Raw genomic sequence first — 22,891 nt, forward strand, 5'->3', positions numbered from 1 at the left:
TCCTATATGCCATCGATACGCAAGATGCAATTCCTAATTTAACGAGTAAGGCAGAGGGTTTTTGTTTAATTTCAGGTTACAAGAACAATACGGAAAAAAATCAAAATAATGGAGTGGAATCAGAGCTTGAAGAGTCAGGGGGCCAAAAACCAAATGCGCTATCTTGGGGTTTTGATCACTCAGAAGCTAGAGGATATTCCAAAAGTGAACTGGAAGAAAGTTAGTCAGGAGACAACGATTCTGCTGTCAAAATGGGCAAACCTGCCATTAAATATCTATGGCCGGGTAAACCTCCTAAAAGTTATCATTCTCCCCAAGATTATTTTTCTTTATAATTCCATCTCTTTAACTTTTCGGAAGGAGGATATCGCCAAGCTTCAGGGGAAAATAGGCAGTTTTATCTAGGCATCAAAGGGTCCAAGGATAGCCTGGAAAAAGTTGAGAAGGAGGTTAGAGGCCGGAGGATTGGTTTTACCAGACTTACTTGTTTACTGCCATGCTTTCCATTTTCTGAATATTCGTATGCTTGCAAACACGATTGATAGGTCATCAATGGGCTTATTATTTGAGGCTATGCTAGGGGATGTCTGCCAATGTCAGCACCATTTCCTCTTTAAAAATTGTGACCCAAAGTATTTTAAAAAGGTGAGGCTGAAGATTTAAGGTCCGCTTTAAGAACTTGGATTTATATGCAGAAATGATTAGGAGTACCATGTTACTCTTCACGGGCACCAATTTGGGAATCCCGGGCACCCCAGAATGCTTGAGAGACCAACTTATTCAGACCTTAAAATCAGGGGGTATATGCTATTGGGTGGAACTTAAAAAGGGTTCTAGCCTAGTGAGCTGGGAAGTGCTAAGTAACCTTACTATGGGAAGACTGACATGGTTTAAGGATTATCAATTATGTTCCTGGTGGGAAACACAAGATTGGACACAGGAGGAGGAGGACTTAAAGTTGGATCAGGTGATGAGAACGGACAATGGAAAAAGGAAATCTCCTTCTGGTACTGGGCCTTCCGGGGGAAAGACGATAAGATCGAAACTGAAAATACAAACTTATGGGGTAAAGAGTTTGGCGATGAAGATTTAAAGAAATTGTGGTTTGACTCCTTTGGTATGTTGCGAAAAGTGGAAAACCTGACAGCAGTGAATGACTGCCACTTGTTTATGAAGTTTCCAAAAATTGTGCCTCGGTTTGCAATTTTCTTGGGGAAATACTTGGTAAACAGATCCAGATAAGGCCTCACTTTACATTTTTTGGACTTTCTCAAGAAGAAGATCAGGTTAACATGGCTAGTTCCAAATTCATGTTTTATGTGATAGTGTTGGTGAGATTCGAGATCTGTAGGCTATGGAAATCTGAAAGCCCTCCATCTTTTACTGAGTGTTTAAAGTATATCATCTATACAAGTGAAAAAGATATGGCCCGTGATCCAAGAAGTAAAGATAAGATCTTGACACTAATTGTAAATTGGAGAGAGAAGACAAGTGGGTCCAATGATTAAGCCAAATATGCTGTTGGTCCTGGACTCTCCAGTATTCCTCCATGGCCCTCGTGTGTAGGAGATATAAGTTGAAACAGAAGCATTCTTGTGGGATATTTCTCTTCTTCTCTTTTATGGCGTCCACAAAGCATATGGAGGGATAAGAGGAATCCCAACAACAGAGTTAGCAAAATGAGGACGAAAAATAAAAAAGATGCCCAACAAAGAGAGTCATATGGTAAACTGTGCGATCTCGGGGTGGTTGAAACTTGCAGTGCTTTGCAACATCGATAACATATACTACCCCTGCACACAATTGATCAACAGTCCCCATATTATACTCTCTAATAAACTCTGGCTACAAATCAGCTATGTAGCAACATATATGCACAATGGGAGATATGTATGTCAACTGATAATTAATTACACTAAAACAATACACAATTATGGCCCCAAATACGCTACTAGCATCTTGCTCTACCACTGTGACGAACCATGAGCACACTATTTCCTTTATTTCCAGGAAAGGCCTAAAAGTGGAAACCATTGACCATGATCATCTCAAAGTGATAAGTGGGCTCAGGAGTTCTGGTAAGATGTGATGTGTTTTAATGAATGTTCTATTGCCAGCACACCAGGGGGTTGTCTCCTAATCGGAGACATAAATGTATTCATTTCAAAATGAATTATCTCTATATATCATACACAAGGAGTTTTAAGGCACAGGAAAAGTGGGCTCTGGCCTAGGGCCCCAGCCTTTCAAAGGGCTGCTGATAGAGCCAGCTTTGATCTGCTGAGAGTCTTGCCCTGATAACTTCTTCAGATTGTTTTAAATGCCCTTTTCCTTTAATTTATTTTTAATGTGGGTGATGTGTGAGAGTCTATTACAGACACTGTGCAGAGAAATGTGGGTTTATGTTTCATGCATACCTAAAAAAATTCTTTTAGATCAAAACAGGATCTCACATATGAGAAATGGGAGGGAGTAACAAAGATTATTTGTAGTAATATTATTTGACAACACACATCACTATCCCTGAATATTGGATGTAAACACATCGAGAATTTGCCTGTGCACTGCCTCGTTAAAGAGGTCATGAAAGAGTTGAAATTGGATCATAAATTGGAAGCTGCTCTGTGGCTCACAAAATATGTTTGACTGAGGGCCCCAAAAACCTCTAGGATGTCCTTGATCTTACACAAGTCAATATGGTACAATTTGACATGGCTGAGAACTTGAATAGCTGGTGCTATGCCAACCCTAATGCAGGTTTACTAAACCTTTCCTGGAAGCGCCTGTATCTCAGGATCAGGGTCTACTGGTCACAAGTATTAAATGCATTATGCATTATGACTGTAAGAAGGCCGGAGCATTCTCCCCTCATTTGCATTTTAGTGTATGTTGAGGATATCCCAAAATCATATAGGAAATACACATCAATGGTATCAATGTGTGACAAGATCAGCGCTGCGATGACCTGGGTGTGGGGCAGAATGCCCCAGTTTGCCAATTGACTCAAAGAGCTGACTTTGTACAATGATGAGTCTGAGGTTTACTCTTCTCTCCTGCCAATCACATCACACCCTTAGTAGGGAAATCTGGGTTCCGATGTCTAGACTAAATGCGTAATTATGGCTATTACCAGAAAGTGTCCACTCGGGATTCCACTGCAAATGTTGGATTGTCTGGGTTAGTGTGTGGTAATGTACATTACCATTACTCCTACAGGAGTCAGTTTATCATTTAGACCAGTAGTGGTAGGCTTTTTTTACCTTTGACAGCCAGATATGTAATGTTTTCATGAGACTTTAGGTATCTACCAATTCCCGAATTTAAAAAAAACAAAAAAAAAGTATAAATCTTACAATATTCCTAAATATTCTGAACAAGAAGAATACAGCAACTAACTTTGAACCCCAATACTTGACTAAATCAATAACATTTGGCACCCACAGTGTAACGTGCTGATTTCCGCAAAGCCCTTCATCACCTCATCAGGAATAGTCAGACCAATGTAAATACTAATATCATACTGATGGAGCGTAAAAGTATAATGGTGGTTGCCTCTATCAATTCTTACCATTAAATGAGATTTGCAACAATAATTTTTGATAAAAATTAGCAAAATGGTTGAAGACAAAAACATGATATTTCCTACTGCATCGTAAAAGCATGCAGAAGTGCCTTGAAATGTGAAAATGTGAAAGACGTAAATAAAGAGAGAGAAACGTTTTTTTGCTTATGCGATGTAATCATGTGTCTAAGAATTTAAACATAGTTAACCCAGAAAATGTACTGCTGATGATTACTGAATGTGGAAAATGAAACTAATGCTTACTTAATGAAACACTTGAAAATTATTAAAATGTTTAGTATAAAGATGCTTGACAATATGAAGATTTCCATTTTTACTTTAGCATTATGCGATACAAACGTGAATAACATTAATGAGATGCATAATAATCTGTGTTGAAAATAAGAATGTGCAAGATATTTTGTTAGTGGTACCTAATATTGACATGTAACTTCTGAAAAAAAGAATAATGAGTGAATTAACTTAAACAACTTAATTATTCTTATGAATGTGTGTTTGTATATTAATCATAACATGAAAATGATTCAGCAAATGTTCATGAAGGCCTTAAATGCTTCTTTTTTCTCATTCAAAAAGCAGAATTTAGCTGAAGTAGTCCTTTCAGATGCCATGATAACTTTATTTTTTTCTTTTTTATTTTTTATTACCTGCCGTAGGTGGATTTTTTTTTTTATATACATTGGTACATTAATTTCTTCATACTTAGACATACATTAGACAAAAATTTACAATATCCAAGAGACATCCCTAGACAATAAAATGCCACAGCGATAATACAAAAACTGCAATAATGCACAACTAGTCATATCGATATAAAAATATTAGTTGAAAAACAACTAATATCATGCTTCAAATTTAAAACCTATCGATATAATACGATAATAATATACAAAAATACTATTACCGTACTTAAGATATTAGTTCCAAAACATATTAGGTTACACAATATATAAACAGCTGGTAATAGGCAGCATCAAGATTATTATTATTATGCCGTTCATAAAGTGCTAGTGCAAAAGTGATAAGACCGACGCTTGAAAGTGCTATTGTTATTACGTGCAAAATGTTGGCCTATATAAAGTGACTAATGCAATAAAGTGCCGATGCATAGTAACACAAATAATAATACATTTCATGAAGTGCAAATATAATAACGTCCCTTTTCTCCCTTTCTTCCTCTGACTAACATATATGATAAAAGTGTTTAGCAATTTGATATGGCACGGCAGATGGATACTCACAATTAACAAAAGTATAACAATCACCTTCCTTTTAACAGTTCAAGCTTGTTAAAATGTTTCCAATTCTTTTCAAATCTTGCAATTGCACCCTCTCTACCTGCATAGGCTCTCTCAAAATTATATGTTCTTCTCATTTTATTAACCCACTTAACATGACATGGACTCTCCGTAGATTGCCAATTTTGCAAAATCAGGGACTGTGCCACGGCAGTGGAGATAAAAATAAACACTTCTTCTGATTCATTGAACCTATTCCTGTCTTTACCGATGCCAAAAAGGGCCACTTCCACTTCTGGAAGAAGAATTTTCCCAGTTGCTATCTCCAAATCTGCGAAAATCTCCTTCCAGAAGGGTTCTAACTTTGGACATGAGAAAAAAAATATGATACCAACCACCCTGTCCCCTGGTTTTGCATCTAAAACATTTGTTCTCACATTCAGGGAACATTCTCTGTAGGGCCTCCGGGGTATAATATGCCAGCCAGCGAGAAAGAAAGGACATTCGCTTATAGTTAGCTGCTCGAAGTGCTCTGTTTCCTAAATAACATATTGCCTCCCAGTCTTTATCTGACAATACACACTGTAATGTAAGATTTATTTTCTCCAAGTGGTTAATTATTATAGTAGATGATCCAGAAGGGGGTAACTTTTTATACCAGAAACCAATACCCTTATGTTTCTCCCCATATAACGTTGTTAACAAAGCATTGGGTGTTGAATCTAGACTTACTACTTCTTTTCTTATAAAATAAATCAATTGCAAATATTGAAAAAACATGAGCCGCCTCGGATGCGTTCTATCTCTAACCATTTGCCAGCTAATTATCGTATTTTGAGTGAGAAGATGCCTTATTTCACAGAATCCGTCCGATTCCCATTCTGTAAGATGACTTGAAGAAATCCTAAGACCCATTTTAGCACATTCTGACAGTTTCAAATAAATACATCCATCTGAACCATGTTTTTCAAATAGCAGCCATAATCTTGATGAATACCCCATCAGTGTCTTGTATCGTGTTCTCTTTGGAAGCTTTGCAGTTTTTAAAGAGATAGGAATTTGAGAGCCTGATTCCTCAAGCATTCTATTTTAAAAAAAGTTGTCTCTTGTCTGTCTAGCCTTTAATAATCCTGCCATTATATCGAAAAAAGCTGCTTCATAATATGTATTAAAATGGGGAAGAGAAAGCCCGCCTTGGTTAACAGGAAGTTGTATTACCGCGAGTTTGACTCTATTGGCCTTTTTGTTCCAAATACATTTTCTCATCATGGATTCTAGTTCGTTAAAAAAGGCCATATTGACTTTGATTGGAATATTACTGAACAAAAATAAAAGCAGAGGTAATATGTTCATCTTTATCAATGCCACTCTGCCAATCAATGATAGGGGCAGTATATCCCATTGTTCTAAAAGGCTCTTGATTTTATTCTTTGTTTTTATGTAATTCAGTTGAAAAAGTTCTTGATAGTCTCTGGTCACTATCAGCCTGATTCATGAATGGGCCGTTTTGCGAGGCTCAAATAGCAAATCATAAGAAATCGCTATTTGAGACTCGCAAAATGGTAATCATGTAGGAATCGCAATATTAATTGCGATTCCCACTGATTCCTTATTTGCGATTAGCTAATTGCTAATCGCAAATAAGGAATAACTCCCCATGCATTCCTATGGGCCAAAAGGCCCATAGGAATGCATGGGGAGTCATTCCTCATTTGCGATTAGCAATTAGCTAATCGCAAATGATATTGCGAGTACAAGGGTGCCAGGGGTGTCCAAAGGACACCCTGTAGCACCCCTGCAATGGAAATTAACACAGGTGTTGCACACATACATGTCCAAAGGACATGTGTGTGTGTAACGTGCAACTCAGAAAAATGCATTTAAATGCTTTTTTCTGAGTTTTCGCAATTTACCACGAGGTTTGACCTCGCGGTAAATTGCGGCCCGAAATTGCGATTTCGCAATTGTAAAATGGATGATGAATTACATTTAAGGAATCTCAAATAGAGATTCCTTAAATGTAAATCCTCGCAAATATGCGAATTAGCAAATAGCGATTTTTGCATTTGGGATGTTGAATCCCAAATGCAAAAATCGCACTCGCAAAGGGCCAGATTCTCAGAATCTGGCCCTTTGCGAGCCGATTTGGCCTTGATGAATAAGGCTGATAAATCCCTAAATATCTTATTGGGTCCCTTTTTTCTGCTTGGAACTGAAGATCTGGAGGAAGGAAATCTAGATTTGAATTTATAATAAGAACTTCCGTTTTTTTCTCGTTGATTTTATAGCCCCCTATCTTCTCATATTCCTGAAGCTCTTTCATAAGATGTAAGATATTTTCTTTATCAGGAGCCATATAAAGGATGATGTCATCGGCAAATAATTTTAACTTCGACATTCCAGCAATTGGGGACGATATTGCATCATTATTTCTTATTTTTATTACCAGGCGTTCGATAAAAAAGGTGAAAAGCAGGGGTGATAAGGGGCAGCCTTGCCTAGTACCCCGTTTTATTTTAATCTTCCCTGCTTGCTTGGCATTTATTATCACCTGGGCTGATGCCCCTTCATAAATATTTTGTAGCATTCTAATGATAGGGGCTGGGAATCCAAAATAACCCAAAGAAAAAAATAACGCTGACCAGTTGACTAAATCAAATGGTTTTTCTGCATCAATCATAAGAATGCATGCAGAAATTGCATTAATATTAAAATAATCTAGCGCCTGTATTAAATATTCTGTGTTGGCAGCCATACTATGACCGGCTATAAAACCCGTTTGGTCTTGATGTATTACCTCCTGAGCTGCCAACACGAATCTTTGAGCCCAAATTTTCATGAAAACCCTATAATCAGAGTTTAATAGACTAATTGGTCTATAGGAATTTACGTCCTCCGGATTCTTGCCTTTCTTAACAAAACTAATAATTGTGGACTCTTTAAACTCTGAGGGAACCCTACCACCTAGTCTAATATAATTAAATAAATGTTTCAAGGGATCTTCCAATTCCTTCAAAAAAACCTTATAAAATTCGATTGGGAATCCATCTATCCCTGAGGCCTTTGCTCCTGCTGTGGCTTTTATACTATTCTGAATTTCCAGATGACTTATATCACAGCCTATTTGATTAGATCTGAAGTTGGAAATTTTAGGGATATTTAAATTATCAAAATATTCCCTGATCAATATTTCCTCCACTTGAATATCAGTAGAGTATATTCTCTCGTAATGATCAAGGAATATTTCCGCAATTCCCTCACTTCGAGTATCTATTCCACCTGATGGGTCTTGGATTTTTAAAATGATGGAAGACTCTTGTTTTTTCCTGATCGAATTTGCCAGCAGCTTACCCATGAGTTGACTGTCTTCATATAGCTTTTGTTGAAAGGCTTTTGAGCTATTTATCTCTTCCAGGATGAAGAAGTCCCTAAGCAATACTTTAGCTTGTTCCCAGTTGTTAGGTTTTTTATTCAGTTTCAATGCATACTCATTCTCAGCAGCACACTGAAGGGCAGATATTTTTCTTTTTCGGTCATTTGCTTTATTGCAGGAAAATGCTATAATCTGCCCCCGGGCTGCTGCTTTGAATGCCCCCCATACTGCAAAAGGCTCTGCTGAGTCCTTATTTAGTAAAAAAATTCCCTTATCCAATCTTTAAAACCCTCAACCCATGTCATGTTCTGTAAAAGGGTACGATCCAACTGCCACCTAGATCGCTCCCCTGTCGAACCCTCTAGTATTAGTTCTACCTCAATCCTCCCATGATCTGAAAAGGGATTGCAGCCTATCAATGCGTTGGAAATTTGGAGTGATCTTGAGGATAAAAAGAAATCTATTCTAGAGGCTGCATGGAACCTATTAGAATAGCACGTGTAAGACTCTAGATTGGGGTTTAGGGAACGCCAGGAGTCCCGCAATTGATATTCTGACATAAAAGCCTCTAACACCCCTTTAGTCTTTGGTTTTAGTTGTTTCTTGTTCTTGTTTGAGGTGTCCCTCTTTAAATCCTGGCTATAATTGAAATCATCTCCTATTATAATTTGCCCGGCAGTGCCGCTTAGTATTTCACTAATTTCAGTCAGGGCCGAGGTGTCATCAAAAATTGGGCCATAATAATTTACAAAATTGAATACTTTTCCCAACAATTTTGCTGTAACCCAAAGCCATCTACCTTTAGAGTCTCTTTGCATTTGCAAAATTTCCCAGGGTAAATTCCTTGAGAAATAAATAGCGACACCCCTCTGGGCGACCCCAGCTGAGGAAAAAAACCCATAGGAAAAATATCTAGGTAGAAACAACTTTGGAGAGTTCGATTTCAGGTGCGTCTCCTGGAGGAAGACCACATGGGGTTTAAAGGCAATTGCCCATTTCAAAAGAGCTCCGTATTTCTGTTTATTTAGCAGCCCATTCGCATTAATGGACAGGATATTGCACAAGTCAAATCTCATTGACGAAGCTATGAAGTTCTAACCCTCTTCTGTACCAACCCATGTTCAGAATGAAAAAACTACTGAGCTTGTATTTTTTTTTGCTTTCACCCCCCCACCCGGGACCCCCCCAGGAATGTGAGAAACCCCACCCTGTCCACACTGCCCACATCCCACCCCTTCTTCCTCTACGGGTGTCTTCTTGTTACACCCTGGTGTGACCCTTGACCCAGGAGCACCCGCCTGAATTTTTTTTCCATCCTCTCCTTTTTTCCTTTTTTTTTAACTAGATTAACATTATAACATTATAACATTAGATTCCTCATATTTAACATTCAGTTAACATACAGTTAAGCCAAGCCATTGAGCCTAAGCCCTTGTAGATATCTCATTAAGAAGGGTCTGTGCCTCTTCTAAATCAGTAAATATAAAGAATTTTCCCTTAACGAGAACCTTCAGCTTTGATTGCTGCACAATCGAGGCCTGGGCACCATTAGATTTAAACAACTGCAGCAATTTTACAAACTCTCTCCTTCTTTTAGCTGCAGTTCCTGTCATATCCGAAAAAATCCTGCATTTTGTAGTTTCGGAAACAGAAAACTGGCGTTGTTGATATGCCTTAGAGAGTATCCGTTCCTTAATCCTGAAATCCGCAAAATTTAGTGGGATAGTTCTAGGGAATGGAGAGTTCACAAAACGCTGAGCCGGTACTCTGTGGGCTCTTGTTATCGTTAAGTCTCCTTCAAAGTCTGGTAGAACTATTTTCTGTATAAATGAGTTAACCCATTGTACCGTGTCGGATCCTTCTGTTCCTTCTGGAACCCCTACGATCCTCAGGTTAGATCTGCGAGAATGGTTCTCCAACTCCTCGAGTTTATTCTCCATTATAATCCTCTTCTTTGTAGCCTCTTTAGTCTCTCCTGATACCAGATTCATCTGATCCTCCAGGACAGCAATCCTTGACTCAGCTTCCAAGACCCTGTTGGGCAGCGCCAGTGTTATCTCCTCCAGCTTATCTATTCTGGCGTGAATAGCAGCAAGTTCCATGCGCTGATTATTTTGAATTTCACGGATCTCATCGAGAATTAGGTTGAGCATCTCACGAATATCTAGCTGGAATTTCACCTCAGATCCTGCTTCCTTGTCGAGAAGGCTAGAATCGGGTCCTAATACTCTTCCACTCCCGGGAGTTGTATCATATATACTCCCCCCTTCACTTGCCGCTTCATTCGCTACATTTACTGTAGAAAGCTGAGTTTGAGGTGGAGATACTGTCATGTCAGGACCCTTAGATAGAGCGTTAGAGGCTGGGGGATCCAAAGTGAGGGAGACCGAAAGGAGTTGTGATGAATTAGGAAGGAGAGATTTCGGAGTTGTTCTTTTTGCAAACAGTGGAAAGTCTCTCACCTCCTTTCCTCCTGTCAGACTGTTTCTCCTCTCTTCTACTACCTGAGGCGCTGTTGTTACCAATGCTGGTGAGGGGTTGAGAGTTTGAGGGTGGACTTCCATTTCCGCCTGTGACTTTGCAAGTAAATCTGCTGCATTAATATCATTCGTCTTGTCCCCCTCTGTTGCTGCTTCTTGCTGTTCTTGTTGTTCTATATGCTGTTCTTTATGCTGTAGGGGGGTAGAGGAGGAGGGCGGCTCATCATCTGAAGATTCAGGTGTTGTATCATCAGCTACAGCTACAAGGCTCCCCCCTCCCTCCCTATTAATGTCTTTATTTTTCTCACAAGCAGCTTTGCGTGCAGCTTTTTTAGCCAGAGCGAGACGAGTTTTGGCTTTCTGTCGGGCGGCCGCTTCCACTTTGCTGAGTTTAACCGCGTCATCATCCTTCCCATTTTTAGAGAAGTACACTCCCTTTTTTTCTTTTCTTTTTTTTTGAGTTCGCTTTTTAGGATAGAAAAAGTTTAAACGCTTGATCTCCAGCAATCCGTTGCAGCCCAAATGATCCCCACAGTTAACTCAGAGCCTTTTTTTTTTTGAGTTCATTTTTAGGAAGAAAAAAAAGTGTTTTAGTGCTTGATCTAGAGCGATCCGTTGCAGCCCCAATGATCCCAAACAATTAACTCAGAGTACCTCCACTCAGCTCCGCAGAGTGCCAGAAACCCCCCCCCCCCAAATTTTTTTTTAAGGTATATTAATCATTTCTAGTAGACCAAACTCTACTAGCTGCACTTGGGAGCCACCCTCCGTTTTATACCTCCTCCTTCCTTCCGCGGAAAATCAGTCAGCTAGCACAGCCTCAATAAGCTCAGTATCTGCTCCGTATCTGTCCGCTCACAACCACCTCAAACGTTACAGATTAGCGGACCGAACACCCATCAGGCAGCTCTGTTGAAAAGCTCCGTGTCTGGCCCGCTGATGAGGACACTCGCGCGCTCACCTTCAAAAGACACAGATGGGCAGTATGTGCTAACACGGACCGAACTCCCGACTGGCAGGCAGACTAAATCAGCGAGGCATCATCTCTCTCGGCGCATTTCTTCCTGGCTTCCTGATTCTCTCCGAACCGCGTTACACAAGTGAGTCTGTGTTTTCCTTTCAGCTTAAGGCTCCTGGTTTTTCCCTGTAGCTGCAGTCCTCCAGTGTCTCAGCGTCTCCAGATCACGATCGCCATTACGGAGGCGGGGTCATGGATCATGGGTCACGGGTCACGGGAGACTAGGCAGAGGCGTGGAACTCTGCAGTCATCCCTCATGCCATGATAACTTTCCATGACATTTCTTTTATGCTTGTGAACAATAGACTCTTTCTGATTCAGCAACATATTTGACAGAAATGTATCAATGCAATTGCAAACCCAGAGAGAGTGTCTGGGAATGGACAGACAGTGAACAAAGTGAATTATCCTACTTCAGAGGAAAGGATGGAATTATAAAGTTGTTGAAATTGATGATTTTGCAAAAGGATTACTTGATGCTTCCGGGTTTCTTCGTGAGGTATTGATCACACCATGAGCAGCCCAGTGTGGACAACCAATGGATACCATATCAAACAATGGAAAGTATACTTTGTGGGTGTAATCTGAGAACTTTTGGAAGCATAATTGCCCCTTGGAGGAGGAGCTGGGGATGGTTGTCATTTTTGATTTCCCTGTTTGGCATGCTGTCAGACTGAACTCTGATTTTCTTTCCTATGCCAAACGATTTGAATGGAACTTTCCAAACTAACTCAACCTGTACTTTGCAGGCTGATAAAGTGCGCAGGTATAACTCTGCGCAGACTCATTCCTGTGACTCCATATGCTTTGACTCTGCATATTTGGTTTGTATCACCTGAATACTGAAACTTGACTTTTCCCCATGTTCTTTCTCTGTCTCTTCTTTCCCTAGGTAATCAGCAAATGTCAATTTGATTGAATCTGTATGACATTGCGTGACGAATTGTACTAAATGATTTCCATTCAATTGAATCTTTAATGGGATTTATGTTCTTGACCATTCAAATTGAAGCTTAGATAAATGGTTTAGATGAGCACATTTTATTGTATTTGGGTAATTCTAGGAGTGAACCTTCTTGTCGTAAGCCTTAACATTTTAGTGTCTACAGAAAAGGTTGTTTGTTGTTAGCATGAATTTGTCATTTTCTTATTCCAGGTCCGCATACAGATTTGCCTCATGTTCTCTAAATATCCAAGCACCTGTTAGCTGACATAAAAGATCCATTGGAGGACCAATGGCAGTTTAGTGTTTTGTTATGGGCCCAGAGAAGAAATATATCGAGACATGAATAATATGATGTAAGCATAAAAGGAAAGATTTTTGCCCAGCTTTCCACTGCAGCAATGCGCGACCATACTACACCATTCCTGACCCTTCCATCAACAACTTTGAAATCAGATTTTATAAGTGTTGGATTCCAGTTATTCACATCTTTGTGAACCACAATGGTAGCTCAGTCCTGTGCTTGCTTTTAAAACAGGTACAAAAGGGGGTGGTGATGGACGGAGCATCTGAATCCATCAAACACTCACACCCAGTCAAAAGATCTGTGTTTAATCCATCACCGTTCTTTAGCCCACTCTGCCACCCCAGTTCAGACATGGCTATATTCAACTCAGTCTGACCCTGTGCCTCATGGGAACAGTCCAGCCCGAACTGCCAAGCCATGTCTTCCCTGGACCGGAAACAAGCTTTCGAGGACCGGTTTCTGGCATTCCAGCCGTCTTCAGCCCGGCTTGCTTAAATCCAGTGGCAAAGTGAGCAAGGGACTCACGTCTGAGCATACCCTGCCACACTTTTCGGAGGCCAAAAGCGGTACAAAAGGGGGTGGTGATGGACGGAGCAACTGAATCAATCAAACACACCCAGTCAAAATATCTGGGTTTAATCCATCACCGTTCTTTAGCCCACTCAGCCACTCCAGTTCAGACATGGCTATATGCAAATAAGACTGACCCTGTGCCTCATGGGAACAGTCCAGCCCGAACTGCCAAGCCATTTCCTCGCTGGACCGGAAAAAAGCTTCCGAGGACCGGTTTCTGGCATTCCAGCCGTCTTCAGCCTGGCTTGCTTGATTCCAGTGGCAAAGTGAGCAAGGGACTCATGTCTGAGCATACCCTGCCACACTTATGGCGGCCAAAAGTGGTACAAAAGGGGGTGGTGATGGACGGAGCATCTGAATCAATCAAACACTCACACCCAGTCAAAAGATCAGTGTTTAATCCATCACCGTTCTTTATCCCACTCTGCCAGCCCAGTTCAGACATGGCTATATGCAAATCAGTCTTACCCTGTGCCTCAAGGGAACAGTCCAGCCCGAACTGCTAAGCCATGTCTTCCCTTGACCGGAAACAAGCTTCCGATGACCGGATTCTGGCATTCCAGCTGCCTTCAGCCCGGCTTGCTTGAATCCGGTGGCAAAGTTAGCAAGGTACTCACGTCTGAGCATACCCTGCCACACTTATGGCGGCCAAAAGCGGTACAAAAGGGGGTGGTGATGGACGGAACACCTGAATCAATCAAACACTCACACCCAGTCAAAAGATCTGGGTTTAATCCATCACCGTTCTTTAGCCCACTCTGCCACCCCAGTTCAGACATGGCTATATGCAAATCAGTCTGACCCTGTGCCTCATGGGAACAGTCCAGCCCGAACTGCCAAGCCATGTCTTCCCTGGACCGGAAACAAGCTTCCGAGGACCGGTTTCTGGCATTCCAGCCGTATTGAGCCTGGCTTGCTTGAATCCAGTGGCAAAGTGAGCAAGAGACTCACGTCTGAGCATACCCTGCCACACTTATGGTGGCCAAAAGCGGTACAAAAGGGGGTGGTGAGGGACGGAGCATCTGAATCATTTAAACACTCACACCCAGTCAAAAGATCTGGGTTTAATCCATCACCGTTCTTTAGCCCACTCTGCCACCCCAGTTCAGACATGGCTATATGCAAATCAGTATGACCCCGTGCCTTATGGGAACAGTCCAGTCCGAACTGCCAAGCCATGTCTTCCCTGGACCGGAAACAAGCTTCCGAGTACCGGTTTCTTGCATTCCAGACGTTTTCAGCCCGGCTTGCTTGAATCCAGTGGCAAAGTGAGCAAGGGACTCATGTCTGAGCATACCCTGCCACACTTATGGCGGCCAAAAGCGTTACAAAAGGGGGTGGTGATGGATGGAGCATCTGAATCAATCAAACACTCACACCCAGTCAAAAGATCTGGGTTTAATCCATCACTGTTCTTTAGCCCACTCTGCCACCCCAGTTCAGACATGGCTATATGCAAATCAGTCTGACCCTGTGCCTCATGGGAACAGTCCAGCCCGAACTGCCAAGCCATGTCTTCCCTGGACCGGAAACAAGCTTCAGAGGACCGGTTTCTGGCATTCCAGGCGTCTTCAGCCCGGCTTGCTTGAATCCAATGGCAAAGTGAGCAAGGGACTCACGTCTGAGCATACCCTGCCACACTTATGGCGGCAAAAAGCGGTACAAAAGGGGGTGGTGATTGACAGAGCATCTGAATCAATCAAACACTCACACCCAGTCAAAAGATCTGGGTTTAATCCATCACCGTTCTTTAGCCCACTCTGCCACCCCAGTTCAGACATGGCTATATGCAAATCAGTCCGACCCTGTACCTCATGGGAACAGTCCAGCCCGAACTGCCAAGCTATGTCTTCCCTGGAATGGAAACAAACTTCTGAGGACCGGTTTCTGGCATTCCAGCCGTCTTCAGCCCAGCTTGCTTGAATCCAGTGGCAAAGTGAGCAAGGGACCAACGTCTGAGCATACCCTGCCACACTTAAGGCGGCCAAAAGCGGTACAAAAGGGGCTGGTGATGAACAGAGCATCTGAATCAATCAAACACTCACACCCAGTCAAAAGATCTGGGTTTAATCCATCACCGTTCTTTAGCCCACTCTGCCACCCCAGTTCAGACATGGCTATATGCAAATCAGTCTGACCCTGTGCCTCATGGGAACAGTCCAGCTCGAACTGCCAAGCCATGTCTTCCCTGGACCGGAAACAAGCTTCCGAGGACCGGTTTCTGGCATTCCAGCCGTCTTCAGCCCGGCTTGCTTGAATCCAGTGGCAAAGTGAGCAAGGGACTCACGTCTGAGCATACCCTGCCACACTTATGGCGGCCAAAAGCGGTACAAAAGGGGGTGGTGATGGACTGAGCATCTGAATCAATCAAACACTTACACCCAGTCAAAAGATCTGGGTTTAATCCATCACCGTTCTTTAGCCCACTCTGCCACCCCAGTTCAGACATGGCTATATGCAAATCAGTCCGGCCCTGTACCTCATGGGAACAGTCCAGCCCGAACTGCCAAGCTATGTCTTCCCTGGACTGGAAACAAACTTCTGAGGACCAGTTTCTGGCATTCCGGCCGTCTTCAGCCCGGCTTGCTTGAATCCAGTGGCAAAGTGAGCAAGGGATTAACGTCTGAGCATACCCTGCCACACTTAAGGCGGCCAAAAGCGGTACAAAAGGGGCTGGTGATGAACAGAGCATCTGAATCAATCAAACACTCACACCCAGTCAAAAGATCTGGGTTTAATCCATCACCGTTCTTTAGCCCACTCTGCCACCCCAGTTCAGACATGGCTATATGCAAATCAGTCTGACCCTGTGCCTCATGGGAACAGTCCAGCCCGAACTGCCAAGCCATGTCTTCCCTGGACCGGAAACAAGCTTCCGAGGACCGGTTTCTGGCATTCCAGCCGTATTGAGCCTGGCTTGCTTGAATCCAGTGGCAAAGTGAGCAAGAGACTCACGTCTGAGCATACCCTGCCACACTTATGGTGGCCAAAAGCGGTACAAAAGGGGGTGGTGAGGGACGGAGCATCTGAATCATTTAAACACTCACACCCAGTCAAAAGATCTGGGTTTAATCCATCACCGTTCTTTAGCCCACTCTGCCACCCCAGTTCAGACATGGCTATATGCAAATCAGTATGACCCCGTGCCTTATGGGAACAGTCCAGCCCGAACTGCCAAGCCATGTCTTCCCTGGACCGGAAACAAGCTTCCGAGTACCGGTTTCTTGCATTCCAGCCGTTTTCAGCCCGGCTTGCTTGAATCCAGTGGCAAAGTGAGCAAGGGACTCATGTCTGAGCATACCCTGCCACACTTATGGCGGCCAAAAGCGGTACAAAAGGGGGTGGTGATGGATGGAGCATCTGAATCAATCAAACACTCACACCCAGTCAAAAGATCTGGGTTTAATCCATCACTGTTCTTTAGCCCACTCTGCCACCCCAGTTCAGACATGGCTATATGCAAATCAGTCTGACCCTGTGCCTAATGGGAACAGTCCAGCCCGAACTGCCAAGCCATGTCTTCCCTGGACTGGAAACAAGCTTCAGAGGACCGGTTTCTGGCATTCCAGGCGTCTTCAGCCTGGCTTGCTTGAATCCAATGGCAAAGTGAGCAAGGGACTCACGTCTGAGCATACCCTGCCACACTTATGGCGGCAAAAAGCGGTACAAAAGGGGGTGGTGATTGACAGAGCATCTGAATCAATCAAACACTCACACCCAGTCAAAAGATCTGGGTTTAATCCATCACTGTTCTTTAGCCCACTCTGCCACCCCAGTTCAGACATGGCTATATGCAAATCAGTCCGACCCTGTACCTCATGGGAACAGTCCAGTCCGAACTGCCAAGCTATGTCTTCCCTGGACTGAAAACAAACTTCTGAGGACCGGTTTCTGGCATTTCAGCCGTCTTCAGCCCAGCTTGCTTGAATCCAGTGGCAAAGTGAGCAAGGGACCAACGTCTGAGCATACCCTGCCACACTTAAGGCGGCCAAAAGCGGTACAAAAGGGGCTGGTGATGAACAGAGCATCTGAATCAATCAAACACTCACACCCAGTCAAAAGATCTGGGTTTAATCCATCACCGTTCTTTAGCCCACTCTGCCACCCCAGTTCAGACATGGCTATATGCAAATCAGTCTGACCCTGTGCCTCATGGGAACAGTCCAGCTCGAACTTCCAAGCCATGTCTTCCCTGGACCAGAAACAAGCTTCCGAAGACCGGTTTCTGGCATTCCAGCCGTCTTCAGCCCGGCTTGCTTGAATCCAGTGGCAAAGTGAGCAAGGGACTCACATCTGAGCATACCCTGCCACACTTATGGCGGCCAAAAGCGGTACAAAAGGGGGTGGTGATGGACTGAGCATCTGAATCAATCAAACACTCACACCCAGTCAAAAGATCTGGGTTTAATCCATCACCGTTCTTTAGCCCACTCTGCCACCCCAGTTCAGACATGGCTATATGCAAATCAGTCCGGCCCTGTACCTCATGGGAACAGTCCAGCCCGAACTGCCAAGCTATGTCTTCCCTGGACTGGAAACAAACTTCTGAGGACCAGTTTCTGGCATTCCGGCCGTCTTCAGCCCGGCTTGCTTGAATCCAGTGGCAAAGTGAGCAAGGGATTAACGTCTGAGCAGACCCTGCCACACTTAAGGCGGCCAAAAGCGGTACAAAAGGGGCTGGTGATGAACAGAGCATCTGAATCAATCAAACAATCACACCCAGTCAAAAGATCTGGGTTTAATACATCACCGTTCTTTAGCCCACTCTGCCACCCCAGTTCAGACATGGCTATATGCAAATCAGTCTGACCCTGTGCCTCATGGGAACAGTCCAGCCCGAACTGCCAAGCCATGTCTTCCCTGGTCCGGAAACAAGCTTCTGAGGACCGGTTTCTGGCATTCCAGCCGTCTTCAGCCCGGCTTGCTTGAATCCAGTGGCAAAATGAGCAAGGGACTCATGTCTGAGCATACCCTGCCACACTTATGGCGGCCAAAAGCGGTACAAAAGGGGGTGGTGATGGATGGAGCATCTGAATCAATCAAACACTCACACCCAGTCAAAAGATCTGGGTTTAATCCATCACTGTTCTTTAGCCCACTCTGCCACCCCAGTTCAGACATGGCTATATGCAAATCAGTCTGACCCTGTGCCTCATGGGAACAGTCCAGCCCGAACTGCCAAGCCATGTCTTCCCTGGACCGGAAACAAGCTTCAGAGGACCGGTTTCTGGCATTCCAGGCGTCTTCAGCCCGGCTTGCTTGAATCCAATGGCAAAGTGAGCAAGGGACTCACGTCTGAGCATACCCTGCCACACTTATGGCGGCAAAAAGCGGTACAAAAGGGGGTGGTGATTGACAGAGCATCTGAATCAATCAAAAACTCACACCCAGTCAAAAGATCTGGGTTTAATCCATCACCGTTCTTTAGCCCACTCTGCCACCCCAGTTCAGACATGGCTATATGAAAATCAGTCCGACCCTGTACCTCATGGGAACAGTCCAGCCCGAACTGCCAAGCTATGTCTTCCCTGGAATGGAAACAAACTTCTGAGGACCGGTTTCTGGCATTCCAGCCGTCTTCAGCCCAGCTTGCTTGAATCCAGTGGCAAAGTGAGCAAGGGACCAACGTCTGAGCATACCCTGCCACACTTAAGGCGGCCAAAAGCGGTACAAAAGGGGCTGGTGATGAACAGAGCATCTGAATCAATCAAACACTCACACCCAGTCAAAAGATCTGGGTTTAATCCATCACCGTTCTTTAGCCCACTCTGCCACCCCAGTTCAGACATGGCTATATGCAAATCAGTCTGACCCTGTGCCTCATGGGAACAGTCCAGCTCGGACTGCCAAGCCATGTCTTCCCTGGACCGGAAACAAGCTTCCGAGGACCGGTTTCTGGCATTCCAGCCGTCTTCAGCCCGGCTTGCTTGAATCCAGTGGCAAAGTGAGCAAGGGACTCACGTCTGAGCATACCCTGCCACACTTATGGCGGCCAAAAGCGGTACAAAAGGGGGTGGTGATGGACTGAGCATCTGAATCAATCAAACACTCACACCCAGTCAAAAGATCTGGGTTTAATCCATCACCGTTCTTTAGCCCACTCTGCCACCCCAGTTCAGACATGGCTATATGCAAATCAGTCCGGCCCTGTACCTCATGGGAACAGTCCAGCCCGAACTGCCAAGCTATGTCTTCCCTGGACTGGAAACAAACTTCTGAGGACCAGTTTCTGGCATTCCGGCCGTCTTCAGCCCGGCTTGCTTGAATCCAGTGGCAAAGTGAGCAAGGGATTAACGTCTGAGCATACCCTGCCACACTTAAGGCGGCCAAAAGCGGTACAAAAGGGGCTGGTGATGAACAGAGCATCTGAATCAATCAAACACTCACACCCAGTCAAAAGATCTGGGTTTAATCCATCACCGTTCTTTAGCCCACTCTGCCACCCCAGTTCAGACATGGCTATATGCAAATCAGTCTGACCCTGTGCCTCATGGGAACAGTCCAGCCCGAACTGCCAAGCCATGTCTTCCCTGGACCGGAAACAAGCTTCCGAGGACCGGTTTCTGGCATTCCAGCCGTATTGAGCCTGGCTTGCTTGAATCCAGTGGCAAAGTGAGCAAGAGACTCACGTCTGAGCATACCCTGCCACACTTATGGTGGCCAAAAGCGGTACAAAAGGGGGTGGTGAGGGACGGAGCATCTGAATCATTTAAACACTCACACCCAGTCAAAAGATCTGGGTTTAATCCATCACCGTTCTTTAGCCCACTCTGCCACCCCAGTTCAGACATGGCTATATGCAAATCAGTATGACCCCGTGCCTTATGGGAACAGTCCAGCCCGAACTGCCAAGCCATGTCTTCCCTGGACCGCAAACAAGCTTCCGAGTACCGGTTTCTTGCATTCCAGCCGTTTTCAGCCCGGCTTGCTTGAATCCAGTGGCAAAGTGAGCAAGGGACTCACGTCTGAGCATACCCTGCCACACTTATGGCGGCAAAAAGCGGTACAAAAGGGGGTGGTGATTGACAGAGCATCTGAATCAATCAAACACTCACACCCAGTCAAAAGATCTGGGTTTAATCCATCACTGTTCTTTAGCCCACTCTGCCACCCCAGTTCAGACATGGCTATATGCAAATCAGTCCGACCCTGTACCTCATGGGAACAGTCCAGTCCGAACTGCCAAGCTATGTCTTCCCTGGACTGGAAACAAACTTCTGAGGACCGGTTTCTGGCATTCCAGCCGTCTTCAGCCCAGCTTGCTTGAATCCAGTGGCAAAGTGAGCAAGGGACCAACGTCTGAGCATACCCTGCCACACTTAAGGCGGCCAAAAGCGGTACAAAAGGGGCTGGTGATGAACAGAGCATCTGAATCAATCAAACACTCACACCCAGTCAAAAGATCTGGTTTAATCCATCACCGTTCTTTAGCCCACTCTGCCACCCCAGTTCAGACATGGCTATATGCAAATCAGTCTGACCCTGTGCCTCATGGGAACAGTCCAGCTCGAACTGCCAAGCCATGTCTTCCCTGGACCGGAAACAAGCTTCCGAAGACCGGTTTCTGGCATTCCAGCCGTCTTCAGCCCGGCTTGCTTGAATCCAGTGGCAAAGTGAGCAAGGGACTCACGTCTGAGCATACCCTGCCACACTTATGGCGGCCAAAAGCGGTACAAAAGGGGGTGGTGATGGACTGAGCATCTGAATCAATCAAACACTCACACCCAGTCGAAAGATCTGGGTTTAATCCATCACCGTTCTTTAGCCCACTCTGCCACCCCAGTTCAGACATGGCCATATGCAAATCAGTCCGGCCCTGTACCTCATGGGAACAGTCCAGCCCGAACTGCCAAGCTATGTCTTCCCTGGACTGGAAACAAACTTCTGAGGACCAGTTTCTGGCATTCCGGCCGTCTTCAGCCCGGCTTGCTTGAATCCAGTGGCAAAGTGAGCAAGGGATTAACGTCTGAGCAGACCCAGCCTCACTTAAGGCGGCCAAAAGCGGTACAAAAGGGGCTGGTGATGAACAGAGCATCTGAATCAATCAAACACTCACACCCAGTCAAAAGATCTGGGTTTAATACATCACCGTTCTTTAGCCCACTCTGCCACCCCAGTTCAGACATGGCTATATGCAAATCAGTCTGACCCTGTGCCTCATGGGAACAGTCCAGCCCGAACTGCCAAGCCATGTCTTCCCTGGTCCGGAAACAAGCTTCTGAGGACCGGTTTCTGGCATTCCAGCCGTCTTCAGCCCGGCTTGCTTGAATTAAGTGGCAAAGTGAGCAAGGGACTCACGTCTGAGCATACCCTGCCACACTTATGGCGGCCAAAAGCGGTACAAAAGGGGGTGGTGATGGATGGAATACCTGAATCAATCAAACACTCACACCCAGTCAAAAGATCTGGGTTTAATCCATCACCGTTTTTTAGCCCACTCTGCCACCCCAGTTCAGACATGTCTATATGCATATCAGTCTGAACCTGTGCCTCATGGGAACACTCCAGCCCGAACTGCCAAGCCATGTCTTCCCTGGACCGGAAACAATCTTCCGAGGACCGGTTTCTGGCATTCCAGCCGTCTTCAGCACGGCTTGCTTGAATCCAGTGGCAAATAAAGCAAGGGACTCAAGTCTGAGCATACCCTGCCACACTCATGGCAGCCAAAAGCGGTACAAAAGGGGGTTGTGATAGACGGCGCATCTGAATATATCAAACACTCACACCCAGTCAAAAGATCTGGGTTTAATCCATCACCGTTCTTTAGCCCACTCTGCCACCCCAGTTCAGACATGGCTATATGCAAATCAGTCTGACCCTGTGCCTCATGGGAACAGTCCAGCCCGAACTGCCAAGCCATGTCTTCCCAGGACCGGAAACAAATTTCCGAGGACCGGTTTCTGGCATTCCAGCCGTCTTCAGCCTGGCTTGCTTGAATTCAGTGGCAAAGTGAGCAAGGGACTCACGTCTGAGTACACCCTGCCACACTTATGGCGTCCAAAAGCGGTACAAAAAGGGGTTGTGATGGACGGAGCATCTGAATATATCAAACACTCACACCCAGTCAATAGATCTGGGTTTAATCCATCACCGTTCTTTAGCCCACTCTGCCACCCCAGTTCAGACATGGCTATATGCAAATCAGTCTGACCCTGTGCCTCATGGAACAGTCCAGCCCGAACTGCCAAACCATGTCTTCCCAGGACCGGAAACAAACTTCTGAGGACCGGTTTCTGGTATTCCAGCCGTCTTCAGCCCGGCTTGCTTGAATCCAGTGGCAAAGTGAGCAAGGGACTCACGTCTGAGCATACCCTGCCACACTTATTGCGGCCAAAAGCAGTACAAAAGGGGGTGGTGATGGACGGAGCATCTGAAT

Source organism: Lissotriton vulgaris, chromosome 2_1 (assembly GCF_964263255.1).
Source record: "Lissotriton vulgaris chromosome 2_1, aLisVul1.2, whole genome shotgun sequence".
Lineage (NCBI taxonomy): Eukaryota > Metazoa > Chordata > Amphibia > Caudata > Salamandridae > Lissotriton > Lissotriton vulgaris.